This window comes from Nothoprocta perdicaria, unplaced genomic scaffold, assembly GCF_003342845.1.
Source record: "Nothoprocta perdicaria isolate Ctin4 unplaced genomic scaffold, notPer1 scaffold_120, whole genome shotgun sequence".
In the NCBI taxonomy this organism is placed as follows: Eukaryota; Metazoa; Chordata; class Aves; order Tinamiformes; family Tinamidae; genus Nothoprocta; species Nothoprocta perdicaria.
Genome location: NW_020454317.1, coordinates 848,652 through 863,015, shown reverse-complemented (window position 1 = coordinate 863,015; position 14,364 = coordinate 848,652).

Sequence of the window (14,364 nt, the reverse complement as noted above, 5' to 3'; positions counted from 1 at the left end):
AGCGGCTGATTCCAATTTTCATGCCACTTCCCCAGTGATGTAACATGCTGGCAATAAGTAGTGAAAGATGGAGGGCTGGCCATGCAGATATGTCCCCATCTCTGCTTTCTGTATGGATCCATGGCAGCACGTCTGGTTCTATTCATCTGCTCACACAGAAGTACATGAGGGAGCAGATGATATGGCAACACTAACCATATGAATAGCCATTCCTCATGCTTTCTGAGGGAGATGCTGTAGGTTGGGAAGTGCTCAGTGGCAATCAGCTGGGCTCCATGTGTCTCTGTGGAGTCCTTGACTCCAGAGCTTCTGCTGGCTCTTCCACCTTATTCCTTCGTCACTATCTATGGAGAGCATAATTGAAAGAAAATCTGCTTTGGCATTTGGTCATCTCAGTGGCTGACAGGACACCATCACTGACATGAGGTGAGTGTTAAAGACAACATAATGAGAAATTGCATGTTTACTTTTATTTTTCCTCAGATCTGCAAAGATGCGTGCTGTATCTGGTACTATTTTAGCTTTCAGTTCTATCACAGCAAAAGTTACATACCTTTACAGAAAAAAAGATGAGGATACAAGGTTCTGCAGTTCATCTCAAACCTGCCTGTGTGCTTGGTTTGCCTCCAAACGCTAGATGTTTTTTACCRTTGAGACTAGTTCTTACACAGTGAWAGTAATGAATCTGTGCTGGTGTCATCAAGGTAGGAACAAGGTCCACCTTCTCCAGTGATTCCTCAGCAGTAATGATACCATTCAAGGGCCTTATTCACATTTCTTGACTCTGTGATAATCCTTCACTTACTTCATTTAGTTCCTGTGGAAATCAGTTGACTTTAACAGCTGCTGGTAGAACACCCTCGATGTTGTTTTGGCAGTTTTGCCAAAAGTTACACTAGAAATTAATGCATGCCCATCTTAAACAGCAATAGACTGCACAGGAGTGTGTACCAGCTGAATTTAAGATTTTTGATTAAGTTCTATACCTGGGACAAGTGTGATTATAGACCAGACCTTAGTTTTCAATAAGCTTACAACAAAGTCCTCAGTGGTTTCATCTGAGAGAGGCTCTGTGCATTAGGAAGTCCTTCCTAAGTAACTTTCTTGCCCTTATCACAGTGTCGTTAGAGCCTTTGAGGAGGTACTTGTTCCTCCCTTGCTCCCAATGGAACTTATTCCAAGTTTCTGGCAGCTTTAGTCCTTCCATGAGAGCAGTATTAAAGATTCCTTCCTTCYTAGTTTTCCTCCAGGGCTGCTTTAAGAAGACTGTGGAGGTGGCTCCGTCACACATTTTCAGGCTCTGCTGGAGTCTCTCCTGATGGCCCTTTTGCATAGAAGAGCAAATAGATGCCAGTGCATGGCAGAGCAGGTAGAGCAGCTTATCAGGTCTCAGCTGGATTCCTGTCATAACGCAGACAAGTGAGTAATTCTCTCCTTGGCAGGGATCAACGCACAGCTTCAGGGACAGCACCTTGCAGGAGATGGTTGGAGATGTTTGATGGGCTCTGGCTGCACACCAGATAATGTAGGGCAGGTGCATGTTGTTCAGTGAGAAAGGGCCAAGAGCAGGCTCTTGCCTTGAGTCCTGTGACCTAGACTGACTGTATACATGCTACATAGTGTTTRGTTTTGTGTGGGGTGCTCCCATAGCTCTAATATTTATTGACTGTGCTTTTCAGTTCAAAGGACATGAAATAATGTGATGGTTGGGCCATGGACCCACTGGAAAGGTGAGCTCATAGCCTGAAGCTCCAGGTCTATTTGGTGGTCTGAGGCGCATCAGGAAAGCAGTGCTATGTTTGGATGCTATGTCTGTTGGGATGGTACTGGAGGACTGTAAGAGAAGTCAACTTTGGGAGCGGCCTGGCAAATGCGGATTGCCAGGACTGGTCCATGGCAAGTGCCATGCTGCCCTGTGCTTGACCACACCAAGGTTTCCTTGCATCAGGTCAGGACCACAGCTGGGAGCTGGCTGGAAGTGAGGCTGCTTGAGCGAGGCTGCTTGAGCAACCTTCTAGCTCCTGTTTTAGTGACCATTGCAGGCACAGCAGTATTCTCTTGAAGAAGAAATGTCTGTCTACCTTGCTGAGCTGTAAAGAATAAGCATGGGAGGGGACAGCTCATCTCAGTRGCAGCTGAATAGTATCTTTCTTATATGTATAAAATAACAGAGCAACCTGATCCAGCTTTGGAAACAGCCCTGCTGTGAGTAAGACCTAGGACTAGAGACCTGCAGAGGTCCTTTCCCACCTACATGCTTCTGTGAGTCTATGAAGAACCAGAGGCCTGTCATGGAAACTCTGAACAAAAGCTGAAGATATTTTGAAGTGCTAGACACAGAAACAAATGCACTTTGCATCTTGAAGCTGTCACCTTTTTATTTCCACCTTAGGCAAATGATCCCCTCCTTCCAGTCTCTTTGGTCTTTCACACTAGTTTTAAGTCAATAAAAGAAACAAGATTGGTGTAATCAAAACCATCATACAGGCAGAATCATGAGCCCTCCTTCAGACCTGGAATAAGTGAGCCCTACAGGCACTTCTGGTCTGAAAAGAAATCTTTTCTTGCTTTAGGAAAGTCCATAAATACCTGTTATATTGGTTTAAAAAAAAAAAAAAAAAAGCGCAAGACCTCTTCCTCTGAGACCAGGAGCCTTTTTAGGAATTTCTCTGCCTATTCCCATATGCTATATGGAAACCCAGAACAACATGACTAAGAAGCCTTCAGATGCCTAAGAAGCCCATACACTTTTCCCTCCTAGCTCTCTCCTTTTTTTTTTTTGTTTTTTTTTGTTTTTTTTTGTTTGTTTGTTTGTTTTTCAAGAGTAGAGACACAGACAGAAACACTCATGGTCAATCCACTCTGAATGTTTTCTCAGGGTAGACATCTGTGTTTACAAATGTGGGCTCAGGCTGGGTACTTATCTCAGATTGACAGGAGTGCTGTATATCACAGAATCACTTTAGGGTTCATTTCCTGGCAAGCTCTTCCTGTTTTTGCAGAACATGGACAGCCACAAAGGTGAGGAGTGATCCAAGGTGTTAATATGAAAGGGTCCAAACCACAAAAGATGATTGAGACACCAAGTATGGTACCATCAGGTACAGTTTTACTTTTGGGTGAGGTATTTGAGGTTCGACACAGAAAAGGATTCTTCCTATCTCATATTCTTCAGGAAGAACTGACTCCAGATCCCAGGTGGAAGTGTCTGTGGACAACCTTGATTCCTTAACTAAGCCTCAGAGACCTGGAACATCAGAGCAGACAAGTTTCATCTTGTTTGGTATTTCTGTACAAGCAAGTTATGGCAGGTGACTAGATGACTAGCTGTGCATCATCTATAAAGAGGAGAGAAGAGCACATGACCGAAGAATGAGCTGTGGTCATATCTAGCTGATGTTAGTTGTCACTGGGTGGCTGAAGGAAATAGGCACTCTACACACCTCTCACTGTTCTTGAATTATTTATTGTATCTGTTTTCTACCATGTATCTTAAACATGTTGTCTCAAAAAAGTTCAATTCAAAATATTCTAGTGGGGTACAAGATTATTTTTCCCCCTATTTAGTTGCATTATCCACAAACTGGTGCCAAAATGTCACTGGGGTGTTTGGCCTTCATGCCTGTCAATGAAGAACCTCATCTCTAAGTCTGAAAATTTGCTGGAGCTTTATGTGTCCAATATGGAAGATCTTGAAGCTGATAGAAGGTAAAGATGGTAGGAGGTAGCAAAAGTATTCAGCTTCCAAGGCTCTGTGGCTAAATGTGTCTCTACCCCTTTGACAGCTCAGGTAAAGTAATGTTTTGGACTTTCCCAGGTCTTCCTGCAACTCATCCATCAATTATGACACTGAAGATGTCAGAAAGTTGTTTTTGAAAGCTTTGGATCTCTATACAAAGACAAATGCAATGATCAGACTTTAGAACTAAACACAATTAAGCTACATAATTTGTTAGTAAACTCTTCAAAACTCTTCTGCCTGAAGGATCCTTCTGCAGTCCTTCTGTTTCTGCACAACCAAATGATAACACAAAAGAATCTCTGCTGGAGAGCACTTGAGAACATAATGTCAGGTAGCTCTCTCAGGCTCATTCATAAGCACACCAGGAAACCTATCTGTAAAATTATAGTCTGTTGTTATATTTCTGAGGGAAGGATAGTTTCTTCAGTGGTACCTACAAGKGCTTTCCTGTGTCAGATCCAAGGTGTTGAACCCAGCTGATCTTCTAGGACAGATTCATAGAATCACASAATCATTGTGGTTGGAAAAGGCTCATGTTCAGCCGTCTGTCAACCAACGTCCCCAGATCCTTTTCTGCCACACAGCTCTCCAGTGACCCTGCCCCAAGCCTGCAGAGCTGCATGGGGTTATTGTGACCRAAGTGCAGGACCTGGCACTTGGCCCTGTTGAACTGCATACAGTCGCTCTCAGCCCATCGATCGAGCCTGTCCTGATCCCTCCATAGAGCTTTCCTACCCTCAAGCAGATCAACTCTTCCTCCCAGCTTGGTTTCATCTGCAACCTTGCTGAGGGTGCACGGAATCCTTTCATCCAGATCTTCCATAGAGGTATTAAAGAAGACCGGCCCCAACACTGGCCCCTGGGGAACACTGCTTCACCACTCACCACACTTTCTGGGCTCAGCCATCCATCTAGTTTCTCACTCAGTGAAAAGTCCGCCTGTGCAAGCCGTGAGCTGCCAGCTTCTCCAGGAGAAGGCAGTGAGAGACTGTGTAAAAGGCCTTACTGAAGTCTAGATAGACCATGCAGCCTTTCCCTCATCCATTAGGTGGGTCAGATGTGGATCCAACAAACAGCCTGAGTTTTCAGGACAGTAACATGATAGAGCTAGACCCAGTTTTGAGCTGAGAATTTGCAAGTTTCCCACTAGGTAAATTTCAGGGAAGGTTCAATAGAGAAATTTGGGAAAAGTGGCCTCATAGTTCAAATGTGCCCTGTGACTGATTTTGTTAATAATTAAAGAAAATATAGATTTTATCTGGAACTGTGCATCCCCTTTCACAGATGCAGGAGTAAGCATTCCTATTAGAGCACTGCTAGCGGTGTGCCATGATGACTGTACATTCTCTTTAAGGCAGGATGCCATTCCAGAAAGTTTCTCTATGTTTTAAAGGGATTTCAGGTCAAGTTGTGGCTCAAGGGATTGGCATGWTTCCTATAGGTGGTCTGGTATTACCTAGTGCTACTTTGCTTGTACTTCAAGGGTGAAAAGCCCAGAGAAACCTGAGAGGAGTCCAGTTCGCAAACAAAGAGGAAGGCTACTGTGATGGGACCAGCAGAACATCTATACAGCAGAACAGCYCAGTGCTGTACATGCTCCACAGTGAAGACTCCAAGGGGCCATCCAGTACAATCGAGTTTTTCTGTGTTCCCTGGGACAAGAAGGCTGGGTCCAAATCTATTCTTTCAAAATTTCTGCTTGTGCTGAAAAAGAGCACCATTCCAAGATGCCAGATCTCACAACCAAATCTAGCTTAAATTGATAGCTATTTCAGCTTGGAGGATGAACCATATCTTGGTCCTTTCAAATGGATTTATTAGAGGGAGAGAAATCAAGAGAGTTCTTTAGGATAGGTCTACAGCATGAGATGCCACCTGGTGGCACCAAATTTAACATTTATGTGACTACTTGTCTGAAAGACTATGACCAGTAACTTAATTTTCTCCATAGCCAAAATTCTTGGCATGTTGTGATCCACTTCTCAATGGCTCATAGTACGACCAAGCAACAACGAATGATGACTCTGGTCACACTGACAGGCCTAACTCAAAAGTGGGTGAGAGCTCCATATTAGGTCAATCAGCATTACATTTGTTTTGGCCAGTTGTCTATAGAATAACCTAAACATAGAGGTTGTTTTCTGGCCAGGAAAGACAGTCCTTTTCTTAGAGATTCCAAGCTAAGCTTGGGAGACCTGAAAGGAGATCTCCCTCTCTTGAATCTGGTCCTATTAAATGAGACATCACGTTCCTTTCCTAACATGTGCTCCAGAAAGCTTCTCTTTTGGCCCAGTACAACTCTTACAGTATTTGCACAGTTTCAGGAGCCATGAAGGACTTGTGGGAAGGTTCTGCTAATTCCATAACTTTTATCTCATGTTCTGTGGAGAGGACTGCATCCACCCTTACAGATCCCAAAGTCCCTTCATTAGAAAGGAGCATATACAGTCATGGAATTTGCAGTCTTTCTGTCCGCAGCTGATTTTGCACCCTTTTCCAGTATTGGCTCTTTTATTGGATTCTCTAGCAAGACCACACTTAGGGAGGGTCTTAGAGTTTAGGTATCACTAATTAAACAGTGAAGGTCTTATCTTCCTCATTGTCTAAATTTTCTCTTGGGTATTACCAAAACGTGTTTGATGCCTAACAGCAGAACTTTTATCTGGGATCAATGCAACCTTGGAAGAAGATCTTTTAAGTTATTAGTTGCAAAATTTTGTGGGGCAGGGGAAGAGTGGAAAACAAACTTCTGCATTTTGCTTGCAAGTCCACGAGCGACAGAGTCACTGCCCCAAATATCTTAAAATCTTTCAGGTGCACTGTCTTCTGGAGTTAGGACACTATTTGGATAATCCACTTCTCCCAGAGCCATTTGCAGAGCTCAGTCAGCCATTCAGAATGTAGAATTTTGAGAGTTACGTGTAGAATTTTAAGAGTTTTCTATCCTCTCTCAGTATAGTTTATCATCTACTCAGTGGTGCAAGACAACTGCCTTAAGGAACCAGATCATTTGAATCATCTGAATTAATCCTAATTCCCACTACTTTCTCCTTCTTTTAAACCTAGCATCTGCATTTGTCTTGCTTTCCAGTCCTTGACAGGTTGCTTTATGACCAGTTACGGTGGGGTAAGGAAGTAGCACAGGGCAGTAAGTCACCATGACAGTGGAAGAGGAAAGCACAACTTAGAAGGGAATCTCTCAAATCAGTTTCTTCATGAGAAGTTTATGGAATCCTACCCTTGGGCACCTAGGAAAGTTCCCAGGTCATTTTCAGAACTTTCAATAAGGATTTCCCTTTACTTTTAGGAGTTCTGCCTTTTTAACATCCACCCCAAACATCTGTTTTTACACAGCTCAGAGAAGGAATTGTTGTTGGTCTTGAGGCTTTTCCTGAAAAACTATTCTTGGCTAGTGTTTTGTATGACTGTAACTCCCTTTTCCTTTATTAAGACTCCTGGACTAACTTGTAGCATGAATAGACTATTATGTCCATCTTTTCCCCTGTACACAAGCTGATCTGCTGATTTTACAGCTCAGACAGGGGCACCTAGAACTCTAGAGGATCCCAGTCTTTCAGAGTGACTTTWAAGTTAATAAGCAACACACAAAAGAAAACCAGAGTAACAAAAAACATCAGAAARGAGAAACCCTTAAATCTCTTTCAGGTCTGAAACAAGTGAGTCCTTCAAACACCTGTTGCTAGGGAAAAAAGAGTAGGTCCTCCTAAACTCACGGGGAAGTCCCTGCACCTACACACCACTATCACCACTGCCTCAGTCCATTTGATTCCAGAGTCCTTTAGGGAACCCTTTCCTTCTCCTTCTCTGTGAGTAGTGTCCTTCTCCCCAGAAATCACGCTCCTCCACTACTTTCCAGCCCCCTCTGGTGTTTTCCTGCAGAGCAAGATTAGCTGATTTTTTATTTTTTTTTGAGTGTTTATTGGACTCATATGCCCTTTCCACCATCAAGGATGGCAAGTAAGGGGAAACCTGGGGAAATATGATTAGGTAGTGCTTTATTCTCATCATGCAGATCAACTAGCTTGGCTTACTCATTCCTGCCATATATTCTAGGCTCAGCAAGAGGATGCCATTGACCAATTTTCACATCACCAATCTTCAGGTAGTGAAGTGCCCACCACAAGAGTCCTTCCCASGATAAAAAGTCTTACTATTAAACATGCACCTCATTTCCTGTCAGACATTGGCTTTGACTTTCAGACTCTGATGGGTGTTGCACTCCTCTACTGCCACTATTTCATATCTTCTCCCTATGGGGAGAAATATCAAAGATGTATCATGAAAATAAAAATGGTTGGTCATACTGGATTACACCAATTACCTCTCAGACGTAATGTTCTGCTATATCCATGGCCAATATAGCATCCCTAAGTAAAAAGGAAAGAGACAAGGCATGTATAGCAGCTTTCTATAAACTAGAGTTAACGATCTCCTGAGTTGCCAGTCATATCCAGGCTATCATATTTAAAAGCCAGAGAGGAAYTGATCCTCCACAAATTACTTAATCCCTGTTTGGACTCGTGTATAATCCTGCCCTCCACAGCAATTCTTTAGTGATAATTCTACTGTCTATATGATATCTGAAATGAATGTCCTTTTGTTTGCACAAAATCATCTGCTTAAACTCATCACTACTTCTTCTGAATTAGTGAAAATAATTAAAACTACCTAAGTTCTGTACATTTTAAGGCAAGATCTCCATGCTCAAAATTAGTGTTCTTGTAGCAGTCTTCTAAATCCTTTTCCATTTTTTTCACAGTCTTTTTGAATCACAGAAGTGGTCCAGTCACTTGTGCCGTAAGCAGAGGCAATACAATCTGTTTGGTCTCTGAGATCCCCTTTTGCACATCTCTGGATTGTCTGGATCATCATCTCTCTCTTTGGACTCTTTTTACTTTTTTCCTTTCCTTTCCTTTTTTTTTTTTTTTTTTTTTTTCCCCAGGATGCTGTATCGTGCCTGGAAGTGAGATTCGTATACTTGTTCCTTGACATATATCCTTACATTTTAATGCTATTTTACTAAGCATCTCAGGAGGCAGTTTCTTCCCAGGGACAGTCATGCCTACTGGACTGTGAAGTCCTAACTAGATTCTGGCAGAATAAGACAGCTATGGACATCAGAAAGCAACTGGATGTTAAACAAATCATGTGGCAGCCTAGCACTGGAGGTTAATGAAGTCTAAACTTCTAGAATGCTTTCATCTCATCAGCAAAGAGTCTGAAGTACACAGGACACAAAAATATCAGTTGCTTTAGCTTATATTCTCACATACACTGTGCAGCTAAAGAGAGTCTTCTGGTCTCTTCTAGTTTTCTAGGGAAAAAAAAAAAGCTTTCAGAGGACCCTGTTAAAGTAAAATGGAAGTTATTCAGCACAGTCTCATCACCTGGAACACAGGAGCTCACATCTACAGAAACTTCTGAAGACCAGGAAAAATGATAATTACAAAGAAGAAATAAACAAAAAAGTTGAGCTTAAAAACACCCTTCCCCCCTCCAAACAAACAAACAAACAAACAAAAAATCCCACAACCATTCCTTTGCCTTAATTGCATCCCAGTGACCAAGTTTTGACAGACCTTCCTATTATTTAGTTTTTGGAGCTGTATCTTGGGATCTAGATTTCTCCTAGCCTTTTTTGTGACATGACGGGTCCCTCTTGTGAAATTCAAAGCCCCTTTACACAGACACTTAGTTCTAGTGTCTTTGATCAATCCCAACCTCCTTCAAGGGTAAGAGTCAATCTTTACACCAATAAAATCCATCGAGCGTAAAAGTCAGCCTTTAYATCAACAAAAACTGTTGTAGGTGCCAGGATGAAAACAGGGGTATCTCCAGAGTCAGCAGTGCATCCTTGTGCTGATGAAGGCCAAGAGTACACTCAGCTTTTTTAGCAAGAACATAGCCAACTGTGATTAWTGCCATCTTCATGGTACATAAAAGGCCAAATCCAGAATGCTTTAAGATGCTGGCAAATAGGAGCAAGTCCAGTAAAGGGCATTAGGAGGTTTGTGGGGCTAGAGCACTTGATTTGCCCTAAGAGATAAAGCAAGGATAGCCTGCAATAAAGGAAATTCCTATTGGACATAAGAGAAACCCTCTCCTTAGATGGTATTTCAACATTGCAACAGATGCCCAGTGAGGCTGGGGAATCTCCATCCTTGGATATGCTCAAGATTCATCTGGGTAATATTCTGAACAACCTGATCTAGTTCTGGAGTGAGCCCTGTTGGGAGCTGAGCACTAGAGCAGAGGCCTCCAGAGGTCTCTTCCTACATCTTTCCGTGATTCTGTGACTAACAAATGGGTTTATTTGATTCTCTGTGTGTGTGCCTGTGCCTGTGTGTGTGAGTGTGTGTGTGTGTGTGTGTGTAGCAGTAGAAACTCTTACAAAGTGACACAATCTGCTACCTCCAGGTTGCATATTTTGATCAAAGCAAAGTGGCTGTGAATCATCAGATCAGGTCACTCTATTCACCTTATCAGTATTCAGGAGCACTGCTGTTCCCTTGTTTGTGAATGTCCATGCCAGCTCTAATAGCATCACATGCCCCATTTGCTCCCCTTTTCTTTTTTGTATCTTATCTTTCCGCTAAAAAGAAAAAGCATTTTCACTATTAATAAGTACTTGCCTGTAGCCTCTAGAGCTACCATGCTCATAAAGTACGGGGTCATGTTCTCCTGCCGTGATGCATCTTGGAAACATAGCACAAGGACCGAATCTACTTTTTCACAATTCATTGGGGCACATGTGCATCAGCCTAGAGCCAGACCCCTTCTATGCCCCGTGCAATGCTCATCATCCAAAATCTATGTTCAAGATGCCTCTTGTGCATTAGAGACAGCCATGCTATTGCCAAAACCAAGGCATAGAAAGGATTCAAGTTTCATGAACAGAAAAAAAATGGTGCATTAATTCTCTAGCACTCTAGCAATTTTTCTGCGGGGGGGATACTTTCTCTCTTGTCAGTTTAGAGCAACTGGAACAATGTGGACCTGAGCCTGACATTTCTGGATCATCCTGTCTCTCTATTGGTACCCAAGAAAGCATCAATATTTCCTCACATCAGCTGTTGGAAGTTCTTACACTAGCAGACACAACCCATGTCTTTGGATAACACAGCTGCTCGAGAGATCTGCCAGCTCAAAACATCTCTCAGGSAAGCTTGCCATGTTGTCTCCCTGTGAAAACTAGAAAGCCTGGCAAACTAAAGAAGCTGCGCCTAAAAAGGGGCTGGTGTGCAATCTGTGGGAAACCCGTGTGCCTTGATGTCACTGCATGTTAAGATTGTCCTGTCAGCATCATCCCTCCCTCCGGATTCCATTCCCCAGGCCTGGCCCTGMTGACTCTTTCAGAGGACTTGCTTGCTGGCCAACACTGTGAGACCTCATGCATATTTTAGACTACCCCAACATCAAGGACCAGAGTTTCCTGCCTTCCTGRGCCCTGAAGACAGTAACTGGACCCTTTCTCACCCTGAAAGAGTAGACCACATCCTGCAAGTTTCACTCTCAGATCTAGGTCCAGCTTCTATTAGAGCGCTCATCAGCTTTTTCAGCTCATGCCTGAGTCAAGGGAATCTTTTAGGGTAATTGAGTTCAGAGAAGACAAACACAGCTTCTGTCGCAGATACCATGGGGAGAATGCAGGGCATCACCACAGGTAGAAGAGGCCAGTTTTTCCCAAAACCCTCCTTCAGACAATATGTTCTCTCCTCCCCTCTGCCCTCTTCCTTATCTCCCAGTCAAGCAGCTGACAGTGCCTCATGGTCACATACTCATGCACATTAGTTCAGTGAACTGACTCACTCACCTCAATGTCAGGACTACCAAGACAGAAAACCTCCACCTGATGCTTCTTCTACCCCTTGTATGCTTAGGCTCTTGGATACCTCTTTCCTCTTGAGAAAATCCAGTGCAGCCTTGGGAYATTTGGGAGACTGTAGCATATTCTTCATGCTAAAATGCGTGGTGTGAACTCTGCAAAAAAYGTCAGAAAGCAACCTGAGCTTGTGGGATTTTGTACTTGGTCCCTGTCACCCTCTAGGTGGCAAAGCCACATCTTGTAGCATCAAATACATCTCTTAACCAGATACCAGCCAAGGATACTGATGCATGCCATCTCACAGGTAGCTGTTGATGTCAAAAAGTATTAAGCAGCATCCTATATTCCTCCTCAGAAGAATGTGGAGGCTTTTTGCAAGAAGACAGACTTACACACTTATCTACAGACAAAGATACGGTGCCAGCTGCTAAGTATGACTGCAACACTCCTTACCATGTCCGCAAATGCWGCAAGTTCACCTCAGAGAAGAAATCACTGACTTTTCAGCCCACACTTTCAGTCAGCAACCAATACTTTTTAAAACTATTTCAGGCTTCTTCTGGGATATGCAACGGTCTGCAGAAGACTGTAACATGGAGGTCGCTTTCATTCTAGTGCTGTAAATCATGAGGCTGTGGATTTGTCCAATGTCTCCTCCTATGAGAAGCTACATTCTGGGAAGAAGACCACCGCTAGACTCTCCTTGGCTCCATATCAGACTTACAGTGACCCAGATACTGTCCACTCAGCATGTCCTCCTAAAGAGGACCTTTCAAAAGCTAAGAGCCTCCAACAAATGTCACAGTGAGCCATTCCTCTTCCTCTGGCAGTGCTTCTGCAGAGTTACATTTCTTTTCACATAATCACAGAATCACAGATTGGTTGAGGTTGGAAGGGACTTCTAGAGATCATCTAGTCCAGCCCTCCTGCTCCAGCAGGGACATCCAGAGCACGGGGCCCAGGGCAGCATCCAGGCAAGTCTGGGAGATCTCCACAGAAGGAGACTCCACAACCTCCCTGGGCAGCCTGTGCCAGGGCTCTGTCACCCTCACAGGAAAGAGGGTCATACTCTCCATCCTCACATGGAGATGGAACTGCCTGTTTTTCAGCTTGTGCCCTCTACCCCTTGTCCTATCCCTGGCCACCACCAAGAAGAGTTTAGCCCCATCCTCGCTACATTCTCCCCTCAGATATTAATACATTTTGGTCAGTTTTCCTCCCAGTATTCTCTTTTCAAACTAAACAGGCCCAGCTTGCTTAGTCTTTCCTCATACAAGAGATGCAGCACAGCTCTCTGGAGTGTTAGCCACTCCACCCATCTTTTGATCCAAAACTACTGGGATTTATGAATTTTCTCCTTTCTAATTCTCTTCTCATCCCTTTTTGGGATCTGTCACCTCAGAAAAAATAGGTTCTGGACACTTTTGGACATAGTGTTTGGCATCACTCAGCTCTGTAATACATTCTTACCTACTTGGTCTCTTCTCAAAGACTATTCTCTCAAAGACAAGCTACCAGGCTCTAAGAAGACACCATGTTGGTTCCAGACATCATTGAGAGACAGAACTCCAGAGCAAGTATTTCTTCCCATGACAAAGGGAAACAATGTGGACTTACGTCAAGTCATTCTGGACTTACAGACACCAAGTAATTTGATATAGATTTTTTTGTTTGTTTCCAGTCCCTTGGCACAATGCTATTGGCAATATCTTATTAGTCTGTAGCTTCTTTTGGCTCATTATATTTTCTTTAGCTTTCGACAAACAACAAGCAGGATGTTCTCAAATGAACTCCAATTGAGGAGCACTCTATCTTACATACCTTTGAGCAGTTGATCTCAAGATGTACAGCAGCCAATCTAGTCTTCAAGTCACAGTGCAATGTTTCAGGTCCATTATGGTTTGCAAATGGATTACACAGCACCTCAAAAACTCAACTTGAAGCAGAAAATTCTGACTAGCTTCTAACATGACGTTGCGAGGGCCAAACCATGCAAGTGGAATAACTCAGAGAAAAATACAGTACCACAGAAATATGGAAATGCAATGGAAAGTTCCTTCAGCAGCACTAACTCAATGATACTGCAAAACAGCGTTTTCTGTTTTTTTTTTTTCTTGACAACTGGATTTTGCACCAAATGCAACCTGCCAAGAAAGACAACAAAAACAATGTATTAAGGTTGTCCAAAAAGTAAGTGCTGAGAACAAACCTATCTGGCAGAAGCTAGCTAATGCCTAGCACTGAGGAGTATTTAGTAATCTGGGCTTCAGTACTCCATCCCTGCCTATTGCAGTCCTAGCCTCTGGCCTAGGAATGGCCTAGTCCATTCCTCGTATCTCTGCCACAGTCCCACTCTCTTTCCTATCAGCCCCTTTGCTGTTCAAGCCCAAAAGGGCCCATGCACACTATTTTGAGAAGGTGCTCATGTACTGATCTTATTCTGGTCACTGTTATTACTGTGACAGGGTCCTGTTCTGGGAGATGACGAAAATGCCGTTCAATGGAGTCAGCATTTAAAATGGGTCGCTAGGGAGAAACGTCACAGGTGTCTTTGCTAAAGATAGCCTGGTGCTGAGTAAAATGTCTCTCCAGACCTTCATTTCACAACATGCTCACTCAGCGTTAATAACCCCTCAACCCAAAACATCCCCCAGTGCCAGACAGCTCTTGCAGCTTTCTTATACTCTCCACCAGTTTCTTGTGATGGTGCCTTTGGCGGGAAGCAGCAGCTGGATAAGTATATATCTTTATCCTTTGCTGATTCATACAAGAAAGA